The sequence below is a fragment of the Budorcas taxicolor genome, chromosome 22, assembly GCF_023091745.1.
Source record: "Budorcas taxicolor isolate Tak-1 chromosome 22, Takin1.1, whole genome shotgun sequence".
Classification (NCBI taxonomy): domain Eukaryota; kingdom Metazoa; phylum Chordata; class Mammalia; order Artiodactyla; family Bovidae; genus Budorcas; species Budorcas taxicolor.
This window is the reverse complement of record NC_068931.1, coordinates 62,364,582-62,380,519: the sequence shown is the minus strand read 5'-3', so window position 1 is coordinate 62,380,519 and position 15,938 is coordinate 62,364,582. Positions and strand designations below refer to the sequence as shown.

The 15,938-nt window shown below is 47.5% G+C and overlaps 1 pseudogene; it reads left to right on the top strand.

Moving 5' to 3' along the window:
* The first annotated feature begins 1,486 nt into the window (after positions 1-1,486).
* On the top strand, positions 1,487-9,819 carry LOC128067451 (serpin B3-like; annotated as a pseudogene).
* The last annotated feature ends 6,119 nt before the right edge of the window (positions 9,820-15,938 follow it).

Below are 15,938 nucleotides of genomic sequence, written 5' to 3'. Positions count from 1 at the left end.
TTCACTCATAGAGACTTCATGCTCGTGAAAGTGATGGATAGCCTGGTGAAGAAACCAAAAGTTGATTTACGTGAAATACCAGCTTCTGTGAAGAAGGGGAGGAATCGAGAGAGGCATATATTGAGGAGCTGAGCGCTCACAGCACAGGCTTACAGACCGCCCGCCCACCTCTGCTCACTCCAGGAACGCAGGTGAGTGCTTCCAGCAGCTCTGCTGAGCTACATGAATCCTTTCTGGAAATAACGACAATGAAATGTTACTTATCTATACAACTGTACATCATTTACCTGTTTCATTTGTCTGGCTGTATTTTATTATTTATGAAGTCACTCAGTCGTGTCCGACTCTTTGTGACCCCATGGACTGTAGCCTACCAGGCTCCTCCATCCGTGGAATTTTCTAGGCAAGAGTACTGGAGTGGGGTGCCATTTCCTTCTCCAGGGGATCTTCCCAACCCAGGGATCGAACCCGGGTCTCCCGCATTGCGGTCAGACACTTCACTGTCTGAGCCACCAGGGAATTTAGCCAGGGCAGAAGTAAGACAACTTTTCATCTGCTTTAATCTTTAGGTAATTTATTTATTTGCAAAACACAAACGCTTCCTTAGGAGGAAGTGTGACGAGGGATAGGAGGCGCAGCACCCACCACTCCTTCAAGAAGAATGCAGGGCTCCCCTGGTGGTGGTGGTCCAGTGGATGAGAAGCCACCTGCCAGCACAGGGGACCCAGGTTCCATCCCCACTCCGGGAATATCCCACATGCTGCAGGGCGACTAAGCTCGAGCACCACAGATAAGGAGCCGGAACTCCAGAGCCCGTGCTCCACAACAGGAGACGCCACAGACAGCAGCCCCCGCTCTCCAAAACTCAGCAGAAAGCCTGCTCACTGCAGCAAAGACCCAGGCAGTTTTCCTAAATGGAGGAATGGCAGAGAGGTGCCTTGTGGCAGGTGGCTGGATGTTGTGGCATCAGTCTTTGCTTTGGTATCTGTTATAGGTCTTCTCTACCCAGTCTTAGTTCAGCACGTAAGGAAGAAAAGATAAAGATATTCTATTAGTTTTTACAAAAGTTTTTTTTATAGTCTTCTAAGTATGAAGTATATACATTGAAAACAACTTTAAAAGGAAAGAAGCTATAGTTCCAGATGGCACAGTGGTAAAGAAGGCACCTGCCAATGCAAGGGACATGAACTTGACCCCTGGGTCGGGAAGGTCCCCTGGGGAAGGAACTGGCAACCCACTCCAGTATTCTCGCCTGGAGAATCCCGTGCACGGAGGAGCCTCCCAGGCTACCATCCGTGGGGTTGCAGAGTGGGACACGACCAAATGGCTGAGTGCGCCCACACATGGCTGGCAGAATCCCACAGCTCACAGACAAGACATTTCTTTTAGGAAAATTTTACTATAGACTAACAAACTTCCCTTCACTAGAGTGATGATAAAATGCATCTGATGCTCTTCCAGGACTTCCAGACCACATCCAGCCACCATGAGTTCCCTCGGTGAAGCAATCATCCACCTTGCAATCGATCTGTTCCACCAGATCAGACAATCAAAGAAGGAAAACATCTTCTATTCCCCTTTCAGTATCTCGTCAGCCTTAGCCATGACTTACTTAGGGGCCCGAGAAAACACCGCATCCGAAATGGAGAAGGTAGGTGGCAGCTGCTTTTCTGTCACAGGTTTGCAGGGCTGTCTGCTGGCTGGTGTGCAGATGACCACAGGTCTGGCTGTCCCTGGTCCCATGGGAAGCTCAAGCAGCCCCACGACACACTCTCCCGCAGGGTTCCCCACATGCTTCCTGTGCCTGGACTTCCTCTGGGGGCTGGGATGAACCCCTATAATTGCCCAGCAACCAGAGGTGGCTTTAATGGAAGAGTTCAGTAGAAGTGAGGCCCTGACTAAAATCCATGTTTTTAGTGTTTTTTAAACACATTTCCTCAACAGTGGTTACAAAGTAAACCAGGATTCTTTGAAGTGACTTGTTATAAACTAGTTTTGTGCTTTGCACACACAGCTTGTGTTTCCTAAGGAGCAAATGCTTGTACTGAACATTTCTTTGATTCTCTTTGGGTTTTTCCTTGTTTTTTTTTTTGGTTTTGTTGTTGATGTTGTTTAGCAATTTGTTTTGCTTGTTTGGATTCATCCTTTCCTTCCTTCCTTATTTCTTTCTTTATCCACCCGGATGTACGTGGGTTTCTGAAGCCTCCTTGTCCTACTCCCTGTCTCCTCCAGGTCCTTCACTTCAGTGAGATCGCAGCCAACAGGAAAGGAAGAGCCGTGAAAGACCCCGAGAGTCGCACAGCTCTGGACCAGAGGGAGGTCACAGACCCAAGAGAGCTGTTGGTTAAACTGGGAATTTCAGATAAACTGGAAAGGTCCATTTTTAGAGGACATCCTAGGCAAAAATGCTCTCCTTTTGGCTCAGCGGGCAAAGAACCCACCTGCCAGTGAAGGAGGCATGAGTTTGGGTCGGGAAGGTCCCCTGGAGAAGGAAATGGCAGCCCTCTCCAGTGTACTTGCCTGGGAAACCCCATGGACAGAGGAGCCTGGTGGGCACAGTCCATGGGGTCGCAAGAGTCAGACACGGCAGAGCCCACACACACAGGGCACTAGGCAAGGCAGATGAGCAGAGTCGTCTCTGATCCCATGTCACACGCTGATCTCAGATGCTGTTTTCTGAAGAGAAGCATGTGTTTCAGAGCAGAGGGTCTACAGAGCTTCATGCTGAAGGGCTCCTTTCGTGTGCTGACCATGCCGTCTGCACAGTCTTCGTTCCCCAACCAGGGACTGAGACCAGCTCTGCTGAAACCTGGCCCTGTCTCCTCGGAGAAGTCGCTCAGTTCTCTGAACTCTTGTTTTCATGTGACTTAGAGATGCTGGTGTACAGCTGCTAACAGTGTCCCAGGCACACACTCTTGCTACACCGGGAAGTGTGAGCACTATGTGTGATCACAGTGAACAGCCATAGGGCACAGTCCAGCGGGCTGAGAGGATAATCTCCCCGAGGAGAATAACAGGCCTTCGTGTCACAATCTAGGGCAAGATACAGGCTGCATGTTCTCTTACAGTTGATGACTCTTAGAGACGCAATACGACGCATTAGGCCTCAAGAAGCTCAAGTTTAACTGATCCCTAAACACTCAAGGGGCTTAACTGGTGGCTCAGATGGTAAAGAATCTGCCCACAACGCAAGAGACCTGGGTTCAATCCTGGGTGAGAAAGATCTGCTGGAGAAGGGAATGGCTACCCTCTCCAGTATTCTTGCCTGGGAAATCCCATGGACAGAAGAGCTTGGCCAGCTGCAGTCCACGGGGTCACAAAACGTCAGAAATGACTGGGTGACCAACCCACACACACACAAACATTTACGACAGTGAAGACACAGCCCAAGAGTGGACGGTGCAGCGCGTGTAATTCAAAAGAGGAAAGACTGGAGTCCATTAGAGAAGGAAGAAAGTGTTACCTGAAAGATTGAATGTAAGTTTATGAAGCATATTTCCAGCAAAAGACACCAAATGCCAGGAAAGAACAACAGTCATCCACAGAAATACCAAAATCCAGGTACTGATCAAGCAGACTTCTGTGGGTGCAGTATTCGTATTGTTAGAGAATCCAGTGAGCTCACTTTTTGGTGTTTGAAGGTTGGAAAGCCAGGAAGTGTTCATCATCACTTTCAAAATCTTCTGACGGAATTAAAGAAATCCACTGATACCTATGAGCTGAGGGTCGCCAACAGGCTCTATGGAGAAAAGGAGTTTCCATTTCTCCAGGTGAGTTTCCTGGTCTATCAGGTCCCAGGTCCTCGGGCCCCATCTCCTAATGGAGGGGGAGGGGTGCAGAGGAGCCGGGGGACCCACACGGGGGCATTACTCCCAGGGGCCAGGCTCCCCAGCCACAACCCCACCCGCTGGAGTGTCCAGAGGCTGATAGCACACCAGTGAGGCGGGGCTAGGCATGGGCTTGCGAACTCTGCTTGATCAGGATTTAACACATTTAATTTAATTTGGGAATATCTACATAGTTACTGATAAATTAAACTTCATTCTTCCTTTCTTCCTGTTCATGTCACAGGAATACATGGATAATGTTCAGAAATACTACCTGGCCAGTGTGGAATCTGCTGATTTTGTCAGCGCTGCAGAGGAAAGTCGAAAGATGATTAACTGCTGGGTGGAGTGCGAAACCAATGGTAGGTTATGAGAGAGTCGCTCGTTAAAAGTCACCGCTGAGTCCCCGCTTTGTGAACACAGTGGTGGACTCTGACCGGGCTTCCAGGAGCGGGGGTAAGTCGAGATCGCAGAGGGTGGGGAGTCCTGCAGGGGGTGGACGGTCCACGTCAGTGCGGAGAGACACGGGCGGGGGTGCTCCCAGGATCAGCCCCCTGCAGGCACAGCTGAGTCTGGAAGACAGTGTCTTTGTGGATCCCAAGTCTGCTCAAACATTAGGTTGAGTCATAAATTTTTCTTTAAAATAGAGGCTTAACATCTGAATTATGAGCCATAAGAGAAAATATGAAGAGTTCCCTTTTGCTTCCTTAACTGGGAAACAAACTGCTCTCCTTTAAACCATTCATCTTGCCAAAATGGCCCCCTGCAGCAAGAGGTGCCTGGCCCATGTCCCCCTCCCACAGGATTGTCATGGGGGTCCTCCCCACCCAGGGAGGGGGCTGGACAATGTCCCCATCCCATGAACCGTATCCTACCTCCCTTCCGAAATACAGATCTAACCTACAGCAACTCAAAGTTGAGAATGAAGACAAATACACCCCAGGGAATGGTGTCTGGGCACGTGTTCTAGATTTTAGCATTCATATCATTTGTCCTAAAGAACTTTCAGGCCCATTTCCTCTGATTGCTAAGTTCAAATTTGAAAATAGCAATCGAAGAATAAAGTGAAGAAGACCAGAATAGAGGGAAAGATTGAGTAAACAAGAGATAAAGCTCTTGAAGGAACAGAAAGGAAGGAAAGGAAAGGAAGAAAACTGACCAGTAAAATCAACTGAAATCAGTGCATCAGGGTTCCTTGTGAGATGACTGATGTCCCCCCACACACAGACTGAACACCTTCCCAGGCAGGAGCAGGGGCATCTCCACGAGGGCAACTCCATCAGGCTGGGGCCGTGAGCAAAGCTTCACCTGGTGAACCGCTGGGCATGGAGTCCCTCGAGGGGTGATCTGTATGAATATTTAATCATCGCTTGTAACTTTCAGAGCATCTTACAGACAAACCACCTGTTCCTTTCATAATTGATAATTTGTCTTTGCAGGAAGAATCAAGAATCTGTTTCCCCAAAACTCTCTTAATGGCTCTGTTCTGGTTCTGGTGAATGCTGTCTATTTCAAAGGGCAGTGGCAAGAGGAATTTAAGAAAGAAAATACTGTGGAGGAAAAATTTTGGCTGAACAAGGTATTGTCTATAAGTTATGCATATAACATAACATTAACTACATATGCACTGTGAAATGTAAATACGTATTGATTAATATATAACTGCAGGTAGAAGATAGAATTCATCAAGGCTTATTTTTTTCTCTTTTTTTCTTTTTTTACTTTATTTAGTTGGGATCCCCTGAAGGAATTCTTGTCTCTAATTCACAAAATTTCCAGATCATCTCTTAGAAGCAGAATGTGTTTGATATCTGAACAAGACTATCTTTCTTTATAACTTATGCCCATTTAGCACCATTTGCACATGAATTTATTGCAGGATACAAGCAAACCTGTGCAGATGATGAAACAAACCAATCGCTTCAATGTCGTGTCACTGGAGGACATGCAAGCCAAGATCCTGGAAATCCCATACAAAGGCGGAGAGCTGAGCATGCTGGTGCTGCTGCCCAGTGAAGTGGACGGTCTGCAGGAGGTGAGGCCTGGCGTTTACAGGGCTTCACGCTGTTGTGGAGGCCTGGCGTTTACAGGGCTTCGCGCTGTTGCTTACGTTCCTGGTGACGCAGTGCAGTGCGGGCTGCTCACAGTATGGTGACAGTGGTCGGCAAAGCTCAAGCACGTGACGAAAATGTGAACTCAATACGCTAAGTATCTCAGTGTAATATGACAAGTGCACAAAAGTCTGCACACCGCGGGTCAGAATAATATTCTGATGAACCTACTGAATGTCAGTTGACAAAACAATATACCTGGGTACAAGCGTGAGTGTCTTACAACTATGAGAATCTCCGGTGTAGTCCAGGCCACTCATTTGAAGATGAAGAAATTAACATATGTAATTGACACATGGAAATGCCTGCAAGTTTACTCACAAACAAAATGAGAAAATTAGAGCAACAGAGACTAGCTGTTGACCCCATAGACTATAGCCCACCAGGCTCCTTGTCCATGGGATTCTCCAGGCAAGAATAATGGGGCCCGTTGCCATTCCTCCTCCAGGGAAACTTTCAAACCCAGGGATCAAACTCGAGTCTCCTGTGTTTCCTTTGCAGGCAGATTCTGTACTTGCTGATCCCCCGGGATAGCAAAGTTTCCTTATAGCCCACTAATTCACAGAGGTTTTTTAGACTGTGAGCAAATGGATTTACCTTGAATCCCAGTTTTTAATTTGGAAGTATTTAGTTTCTAAGTACTCAAAACTCATTCACAGTCTCATTTCTAGGAGTTCAAAGGTGGGAGGAGGGGGAATTATACAGTTTTCTTCTTAGCATTGCTATCATAAAGCTAATATATAAAAACACCAATAAGACCATCTGTCATAGAAGGACATCCCGTAAAAGACCATCTATAGAGACTGTAACAGCCGATGATGACGCAGAAGAGGCCGTAAATTGCCCCCCTCAGAATGCATGCACGGGAACACTGGCAATCAGGACCTCACAGGGAAAGTCACAAAGCAGTCAGTGTGGTGAGTCCTCAGAATGCTGTCTCCTGCTCCAGGTTCCCCGTTATCAGTGACATTGGGAGTATCTGTCCTAGGATTTTATCTTATAGCAACAAGTTGAAACAACAGAAAAGCTGTTGGACATAAGTGACTCAAAATAATGAAAAGTTTTAAATAAGACACAATGGTATGTATTTGTATTACCTTACCTTCGTTTTGAAACTGACATGTAGTGAATGCTTAAAAGATATTACTTAAATAAATATAGATGTATACTGAGTATTAATTTAATGACAGTATTATATAGCAACATAAACTTGATTAGAGAAATATTTATTGAAAAATTTTACAAATAGATCAAGCAAGAAAAAGGAATAAAATTAGGATGTAAGCTGTAAATGCACTATGGAAAAAATTTGGACAAAAGAAATTAACAAGAGAAGTCTACTGAAAGCAAGCATGCCATGGATAAACAGCATGAGCAACAGACAGTTCATCTTCTACAGATGATTTTATTCAGCCACCCTGTTGCTGCATATGTGTGTGCATATGTATACATTTGTATCTTTATGCATTTTGCTGTGCTGTGCTTAGCCGCTCAGCCAAGTCCGACTCCTTGCAACCCCACAGACTGTAGCCCGCCAGGCTCCTCTGTCCACGGGATCCTCTGAGCAAGAGTACAGGAGTAGGTAGCTTATCCCTTCTCAAGGGAACTTTCCCAACCCAGGAATTGAACCAGGGTCCTCTGCATGGCAGGTGAATTCTTCACCAGCTGAGCTACCAGGGAAGCCCTGTGTATTTATACATATGGATGCATTATGTGTACATAAATAAAGGGGCTTCCCGGGTAGCTCAGACGGTAAAGAATCCGCCTGCAATGTACAAGACACGGGTTCGATCCCTGTGTTGGGAAGATACCCTGGAGAAGGAAATGGCAACCCACTCCAGTGCTCTTACCTGGAGAATCCCAAGGACAGAGGAGCCTGGTGGGCTACAGTCCATGGGGTCACAGGGAGTCGGACACAACTGAGCGACTAAGCACGCAAGCACACACGTACATAAAAATGGCAAAGTCATAGGTATATCAGTTCAGTTCAGCTGCTCAGGCATGTCCGACTCTGTGCAACCCCATGGATCGCAGCACGCCAGGCCTCCCTGTCCATCACCAACTCTTGAAGTATACCCAAGCTCATGTCCATTGAGTCAGTGATGCCATCCAACCATCTCATCCTCTGTTGTCCCCTTCTCCTCCTGCCCTCAATCTTTCCCAGCATCAGGGTCTTTTCTAGTGAGTCAGCTCTTCACATCAGGTGGCCAAATTATTGGAGTTTCAGCTTCAACATCAGTCCTTCCAATGAACATCCAGGACTGATATCCTTTAGGGTGGACTGGTTGGATCTCCTTGCAGTCCAAGGGACTCTCAAGAGTCTTCTCCAACACCACAGCTCAAAAGCATCAATTCTTCAGCGCTCAGCTTTTTTTATAGTCCAACTCTCACATCCATACATGACTACTGGAAAAACCATAGACTTGACTAGATGGACCTTTGTTGACAAAGTAATATCTCTGCTTTTTAATATGCTGTCTACTGCTGCTAAGTCGCTTCAGTCGTGTTTAACTCTGTGCAACCCCATAGACGGTAGCCCACCAGGCTCCCCCATCCCTGGGATTCTCCAGGTAAGAATACTGGAGTGGGTTGCCATTTCCTTCTCCAGTGCATGAAGTGAAAAGTGAAAGGGAAGTCGCTCAGTTGTTTCCTACTCTTAGCAACCCCACGGTCTGCAGCGTACCAGACTCCTCCGTCCATGGGATTTTCCAGGCAAGAGTACTAGCGTGGGGTGCCATTGCCTTCTCTGAATATGCTGTCTGAGTTGGTCATAACTTTCCTTCCAAAGAGTAAGCGTCTTTTAATTTCATGGCTGCAATCACCATCTGCAGTGATTTTGGAGCCTAAAAAATAACGTCTGCCACTGTTTCCACTGTTTCCCCATCTATTTCCCATGAAGTGATGGGACCGGATGCCATGATCTTATTTTTCTGAATGTTGAGCTTTAAGCCAACTTTTTCACTCTCCTCTTTCACTTTCATCAAGAGGCTTTTTAGTTCCTCTTCACTTTCTGCCATAAGGGTGGTGTCATCTGCGTATCTGAGGTGATTGATATTTCTCCCGGCAATCTTGATTCCAGCTTGTGCTTCTTCCAGCCCAGCGTTTCTCATGATGTACTCTGCATAGAAGTTAAATAAGCAGGGTGACAATATACAGCCTTGACATACTCCTTTTCCTATTTGGAACCAGTCTGTTGCTCCATGTCCAGTTCTAACTGTTGCTTCCTGACCTGCACAGAGGTTTCTCAAGAGGCAGGTCAGGCAGTCTGGTATTCCCATCTCTCAAGAAGACTTATTTGATTATATAATATATATCGAGGACTCTTATTTTTGCCTCCTAGGATAAAACCTAATAAACTGAACCTCCTGTATTCATGTTTACTGTACAAATAATTGTTTTCCTGACATTTCAATCCAAGGTTAGGTGGGCCCCATGACCGCTGAGAATCCTGACAGTTGTTCCTTTTCCACTGTTCCAGCTTGAAGACCAGCTCACTGCTGAGAAGCTAATAGCGTGGACGAGCCCACAGAATATGGGGAAGAGACAAGTGGATTTACACCTGCCTCGGTTTAAAGTGGAAGAGAGCTATGACCTCGTGCCCACACTGCAAGCCCTGGGGATGGTGGACGCCTTCCGTGATGGGGCATGACTTCTCGGGCATGACTGGGAGACGCGATCTGCTGGTGTCGACGGTCGTACACAAGTGCTTCGTGGAGGTGACCGAGGAGGGCACGGAGGCCGCGGCTGCTACCGGTGTGGGTATTGATTTAACATCTCTACCATTTCATGAGAGTTTCCGCTGTGATCACCCTTTCCTGTTCCTCATCAAGCACATCAGGACCAACAGCATCCTCTTCTGCGGCCAAGTCTCTTCCCCTTAGATGTCCTTGGCCAGCAGCCACACTCGGGGACATTCACAGAGCTGTTTCCGGAGTTTGAAGACTGGTGTAACAGGTTCCCTTTTTATTTTCCTTTCCAAACTTAAAGTCACCACTGAGAATGTATTGGATAAAATATTATGTTTATCTGTCTCTCTCTTTCTACAAACACATGTAACCTACTCTATTCCCCATGAAAACTCCTTGGACAAAATGTTCACTGTATTTTAAAAAGTTATTTCCATGCTCTATCTTCTCCTAAGTTTGAAATATCATAGGTCCTATTTCAAAAGTTATATTTACTTTTCAAACCTAGACGTTCACATTTACGTGAGTTCAGGTGGCGTATGGGGCCCTCGGGTGTCTAAACGTTTTAACTTCCTGAGACGCGTCGTCAATAAAACTACAGTTTCTTCATGGCGTTTGTTGCTCATCCTTTTCTTCTCTTTTCAACAAAGTGCAAGTGACGCCCCACATGTAGAAAAGATCACATAGAAAGATGTACCCACCACACGCAGAGACAATCACATAGAAAGATGTACCCACCACATGCAGAGAAGATCACATAGAAAGATGTACCCACCACACGCAGAGAAGATCACATAGAAAGATGTACCCACCACATGCAGAGAAGATCACATAGAAAGATGTACCCACCACATGCAGAGATCACATAGAAAGATGTACCCACCACATGCAGAGAAGATCACATAGAAAGATGTACCCACCACATGCAGAGATCACATAGAAAGATGTACCCACCACATGCAGAGAAGATCACATAGAAAGATGTACCCACCACACGTAGAAAAGACCATATAGAAAGATATTATCATATACAGAAAATCAAAATAGTACAGCAAGATGAGGCTAAAAAGGTAGACTGTTCTCAGAACTTGAAAGACTTGTGACCCATGTTAAGAGCTTAAATATCAGCGTCCAGAGCTCAGAGACAGGACACGAACTGAGTCTCTAAAGAGATAAGACAGATGATATATATTTTAGAGCTACTGAGAGAAATATGGTAATTGGAGCTGAAGGCAAAGATGGGGTAAGACTGGGAGAGCATACAGTGCGTAGCAGGGCTGACATACGACCCTGAAGGCCACCAATCCATAAACACCAAGAATTGGCAAATGTGATTTCCCAAAACATAACTTTTCTCAGGGCAAGAGGAATCATCTGGAGGTGATATGTTTATTACATAGATTGGCATGATGGTTTCACAGACATATACTCACCTCAAAACTCATGACATTCATACATTAAATATGTACAGCTCTTTATACATCACTCGTACAAGAAGAAAGTTATTTTTGAACAGAAAGTAATAAAATCAATATGTGATTTTAAGCATAAAGATAATAGACGTTTAATAAAGAATATGATGCATATACACCACCGGACAGGCTTCCCTGGTGGTGCAGTGGGAAGGAATCTGACTGCCAAGCAGGAGACCTGGGTTCAGAAAAGAGCTGGACATGGCGTAGTGACTAAACGACCCACCTCCACAGGATGCCAGCCTGAGCCCACTGGCTGGGAGAAAGCGAAACTTAAAAGGCTGGCCAGACCCTGCGTGGGGAGCACGTGGATCAACCGGAACTCTCCCACACCACTGGTAGGGACACAGAAGCTGCAACCACTCAGGAAGACAGTCTTGCACTTTTATTTTTCCATCTTTATTAAAATATTGTTGGCCCACAGCATTGAGTAAGCTGAAGGTGAACATGTGGTACGCTAATTTTCTACATGCAAATCTGACACACTTATTTTCTCCAAGATGACCACCAGCAAAGCTTGCACTAGCGCTGCTCTCTCATCACGGTATTGTCGTTTCTTTTTCGGGAGGTGTGTTGTTCAAGAACAGCTGTCACACTGTTGATCTCTAAGAGAGAGGGGAAGCTGGGGTCTCCTCTGCTGCCATCTGGGTGATGTCTCCAGAAAACCATATATCTCCTTGGCTGAGCAATGCACTTCTAGAGAAAGTCTTTCTCAAGTATACAAAGTGGCACATATCAGTATTTTCTTAAAGTTAAAAGCATGACCAGATGATTGCTGCTGCTGCTAAGTCGCTTCAGTCGTGCCCGACTCTGTGCAACCCCCCAGACGGCAGCCCACCAGGCTCCCCCGTCCCTGGGATTCTCCAGGTAAAAACACTGGAGTGGGTTGCCATTTCCTTCTCCAATGCATGAAAGTGAAAAGTGAAAGTGAAGTCACTCAGTCATGTCTGCCTCTTAGCGACCCCATGGACTGCAGCCCACCAGGCTCCTCCGCCCATGGGATTTCCCAGGCAAGAGTACTGGAGTGGGGTGCCATTGCCTTCTCCAATGCATGAAAGTGAAAATTGAAAGTAAAGTCGCTCAGTCATGTCTGCCTCTTAGCGACCCCATGGACTGCGGCCCACCAGGCTCCTCCGCCCATGGGATTTCCCAGGCAAGAGTACTGGAGTGGGGTGCCATTGCCTTCTCCGGACCAGATGATTGCCAGGCCAGTAATTCCACATCCTGATTTTACCCAAGAGATATGAACACATCCACGACAAACGGACTAAGACACAAATGTTCACTGAAGCCTTATTCATAATGGCCAAAAAGCTGGCAAAACCTCAAATGTCTAACCGCTGAACAAAACAGGTGAACGGAAATACAAACCCAAGAATAGTACTTAGAGACAAAAAGGAAAAAACTGCTGAAGCAGCATGGAGTAAACCCCTACACGCTATGCTGTGCAAACAAGAAACTGGACAGAATGAGTGCATGTGTGCAGCCCCCCTCACATGACAGCTTTACACCAAGAATAAATGCAGCTGGCTTCCCCAGTGGCTCTGTGGTGAAGAACCCGCCGGACAACACAGGAGACATGGATTGGAAAGGTCCCCTGGAGAAGGGAATGGCTGCTCTCTCCAGTGGTCTTGCCTGGAGAATCCCATGGACAGAGAAACCTGGTGGGCTACAGTCCACGGGGTCGCAAAGAGTCAGACACGACCGAGTGACTAATCAACAACAAATGTAGTTACATCTCAATACAAGGGACCTTTGAAACACTTAGAACAATATGATCATAGGAAATAATAGTAAAAAATACAAAAAAGTGATAGACAATTATTAAATATGAAAGCTAGTATTTTATTGAATGAGATGGATCAGAGCATAATTTCTCTGTGCTATTTCACTTAAGATAAAGATGTATACTCCTAAACACTCATTGGTTGTGTGGCTAACATAGTCTTGAGCTTTGCTATTGGCAGGTTGAATCACTAAACATTTCCAGAGATGAAATAAATGAGGAATCACCTTCATAAGAGAAGATATTTATGATCGGATTAATAACAAAGTTTGTATATTAACTGAATACTACACAATGTATTTGGAGAAGGAAATGGCAACCCACTCCAGTACTCTTGCCTGCAAAATCCCATGGACGGAGGAGCCTGGTAGACTGCAGTCCATGGGATCGCTAACAGTCGGACACGACTGAGTGACTTCACTTTCACTTTTCACTTTCATGCATTGGAGAAGGAAATGACCACCCACTCCAGTGTCTTGCCTGGAGAATCCCAGGGACGGGGGAGCCTGGTGGGCTGCCGTCTATGGGGTCGCACAGAGTCGGACATGACTGAAGGGACTTAGCAGTAGTAGTAGTACACACTTTATTGGCAAGAAATTTTATAAGTTTCATTCATGGGTTTAACCCAAAGTATCTTAAAACTATATAATCATTAAACACTCCAGAGTTTTGGTATTTCCTTGTGTTTGAATAAGTATCAGGAATAACACATCACTTCATGGGAAATAGACGGGGAAACAGGAGAAACAGTGTCAGACTTTATTTTTTTGGGCTCCAAGATCACTGCAGAAAGTGACTGCAGCCATGAAATTAAAAGACACTTACTCCTTGGAAGAAAAGTTATGACCAACCTAGATAGCATATTCAAAAGCAGAGACATTACTTTGCCGACTAAGGTCCATCTAGTCAAGGCTATGGTTTTTCCTGTGGTCATGTATGGATGTGAGAGTTGGACTGTGAAGAAGGCTGAGCACCAAAGAATTGATGCTTCTGAACTGTGGTGTTGGAGAAGACTCTTGAGAGTCCCTTGGACTGCAAGGAGATCCAACCAGTCCATCCTAAAGGAGATCAGCCCTGGGATTTCTTTGGAAGGAATGATGCTAAAGCTGAAACTCCAGTACTTTGGCCACCTCATGCGAAGAGTTGACTCACTGGAAAAGACTCTGATGCTGGGAGGGATTGCGGGCAGGAGGAGAAGGCGTCGACAGAGGATGAGATGGCTGGATGGCATCACGGACTCGATGGACGTGAGTCTGAGTGAACTCTGGGAGATGGTGATGGACAGGGAGGCCTGGCGTGCTGTGATTCATGGGGTCGCAAAGAGTCGGACACGACTGAGCGACTGAACTGAACTGAGCTGAACTGAACTGTGTCCGGTGCAAACTCATAGGGAGAAACATCACATGTGGTTTCAGTAGATTTCCAGATGCTCCTCTGGTTGGGTCCCCAAAAGCACCCAATCTGAAGACAGTGAAAGATTGGAGAAGTTATGTTATTAGTGAAAAGCTGTCCTCACTCCTTCTATCACCTTGCCTTATCTTATCTTCAGAACACGTCATTCTGGGCTGAACTACTGCCCTTCGGATGCTGCACTCTTCACAGCTTACAGGAATCTGTATGAGACAGGGAAGCAGAAGCCTGTGAGTGGGCCTGCACGTCTTGATCCATCAGTAAACGAGCTTTGCCTTTGTTGCTCCCAGGCGTTTCTCATCAGGAAGATCTGAGGGAGGCGACAAGGTCACTGTTCTTTTGTGACATGTTGGCAGGCGGGAAAACCTGCCCCTCTGAACGCAGGAGACTCTCAGGTAGCTAAGACTGGAGACAGAACACAGCCCGTCGAGATGCTGAAGCTTCGTACAGTGATAACGCCTCCAGAGGCGCCTCCAGGCTTGCTCCAGGCTGTGCGTGCTGGGGGCAGCCTTCCAGCCTCCAGCACTCAGCTGCGGCGGTTCCGGGACCCCCGTCCGCCGCAGGGGCTCCTTCTCTCTGCCCCCCTCTGCACCGCCCTCCCTTCCGCCTCGCTCCCTCTTTCCCCCTCTTTTCCGCTCCCTGCCTCCCTACACGCTTCCTCTCTCACTCACCAAACACACACAGCGTCTAAACAGGGGAGCTCTGTCAGCAGGGCTCCACCATTAAACACAGCTCGGCTTTGGAGCTAACCCTCTAGGGAGGCCTCAGGAACAGCCCCTCCCGGGCCGCCAGGTTCGCCTGCTGCCCTCCCATCTGCACCCTTGACACTGGGACTTTACCTCCTGGGGCTCTGAACTGCAGCCGCGAGAAGCGGCCCGAAACCAGGAACAAGCCCGAGTGCATCCCTCCCTCCCCCTTCCGGGTCCTGGGGAGGAGAAGCACCGCAGGAGCCACGACGGGGCGCCCCGCACCCTCAGGCCGGCCCTGCGCCGCCGCTGAGCGCGCCCCCTGCGCGCGCCGCCGCCGGCCCGCTGCTCCAGGGCCTCGGGTCCACGGACCCCCGGGGTCCGCGCGGCGCAGGCTGGCTCAGGATCGCCCCAGTCTCTGCAGGGACCCCCCGGGGTCCGCGGCACACGCTTGCTCAGGACGCCCCGGTGTCCGCGCGCGTGGGCTTGCTCAGGATCGCCGCAGTCTCCGCATTGCACCCCCAGTGTCCGCATGGCACCCCCCCGCCCCGCCCCACTCCGCGCGGTGTCCGCGCAGCGCAGGCTGGCTCAGGATCGCATGGATACAGATAAAGGCCTCGAGGTTACGGAAAAATACCGCCATGGCTTCTCTCCAGACTCTTAACGAGTGTTCAGTTGGGCTGGTAGGACTGCTGCTTGTACTGGACTGAAGAGAACTTCCTCTGCCCCCCCGCCCCCCCCCCCCCAATTTATTTCTAATCACAGTGTGACCTCATTTGTAAATAGATCATAGACATAACTAGTAACATAAGATCGTACTGACTCAAGCTGGGTCCTCATCCAATGACTGGACCCTTATATGAAGAGACACAGAGGAGACGGTCATGTCGAGACAGAGGCACAGGCCCCGAACTCGAGGAACCAGCAGGAGGTAGAAAAGGTAAAGAGAATTCTCCCCGA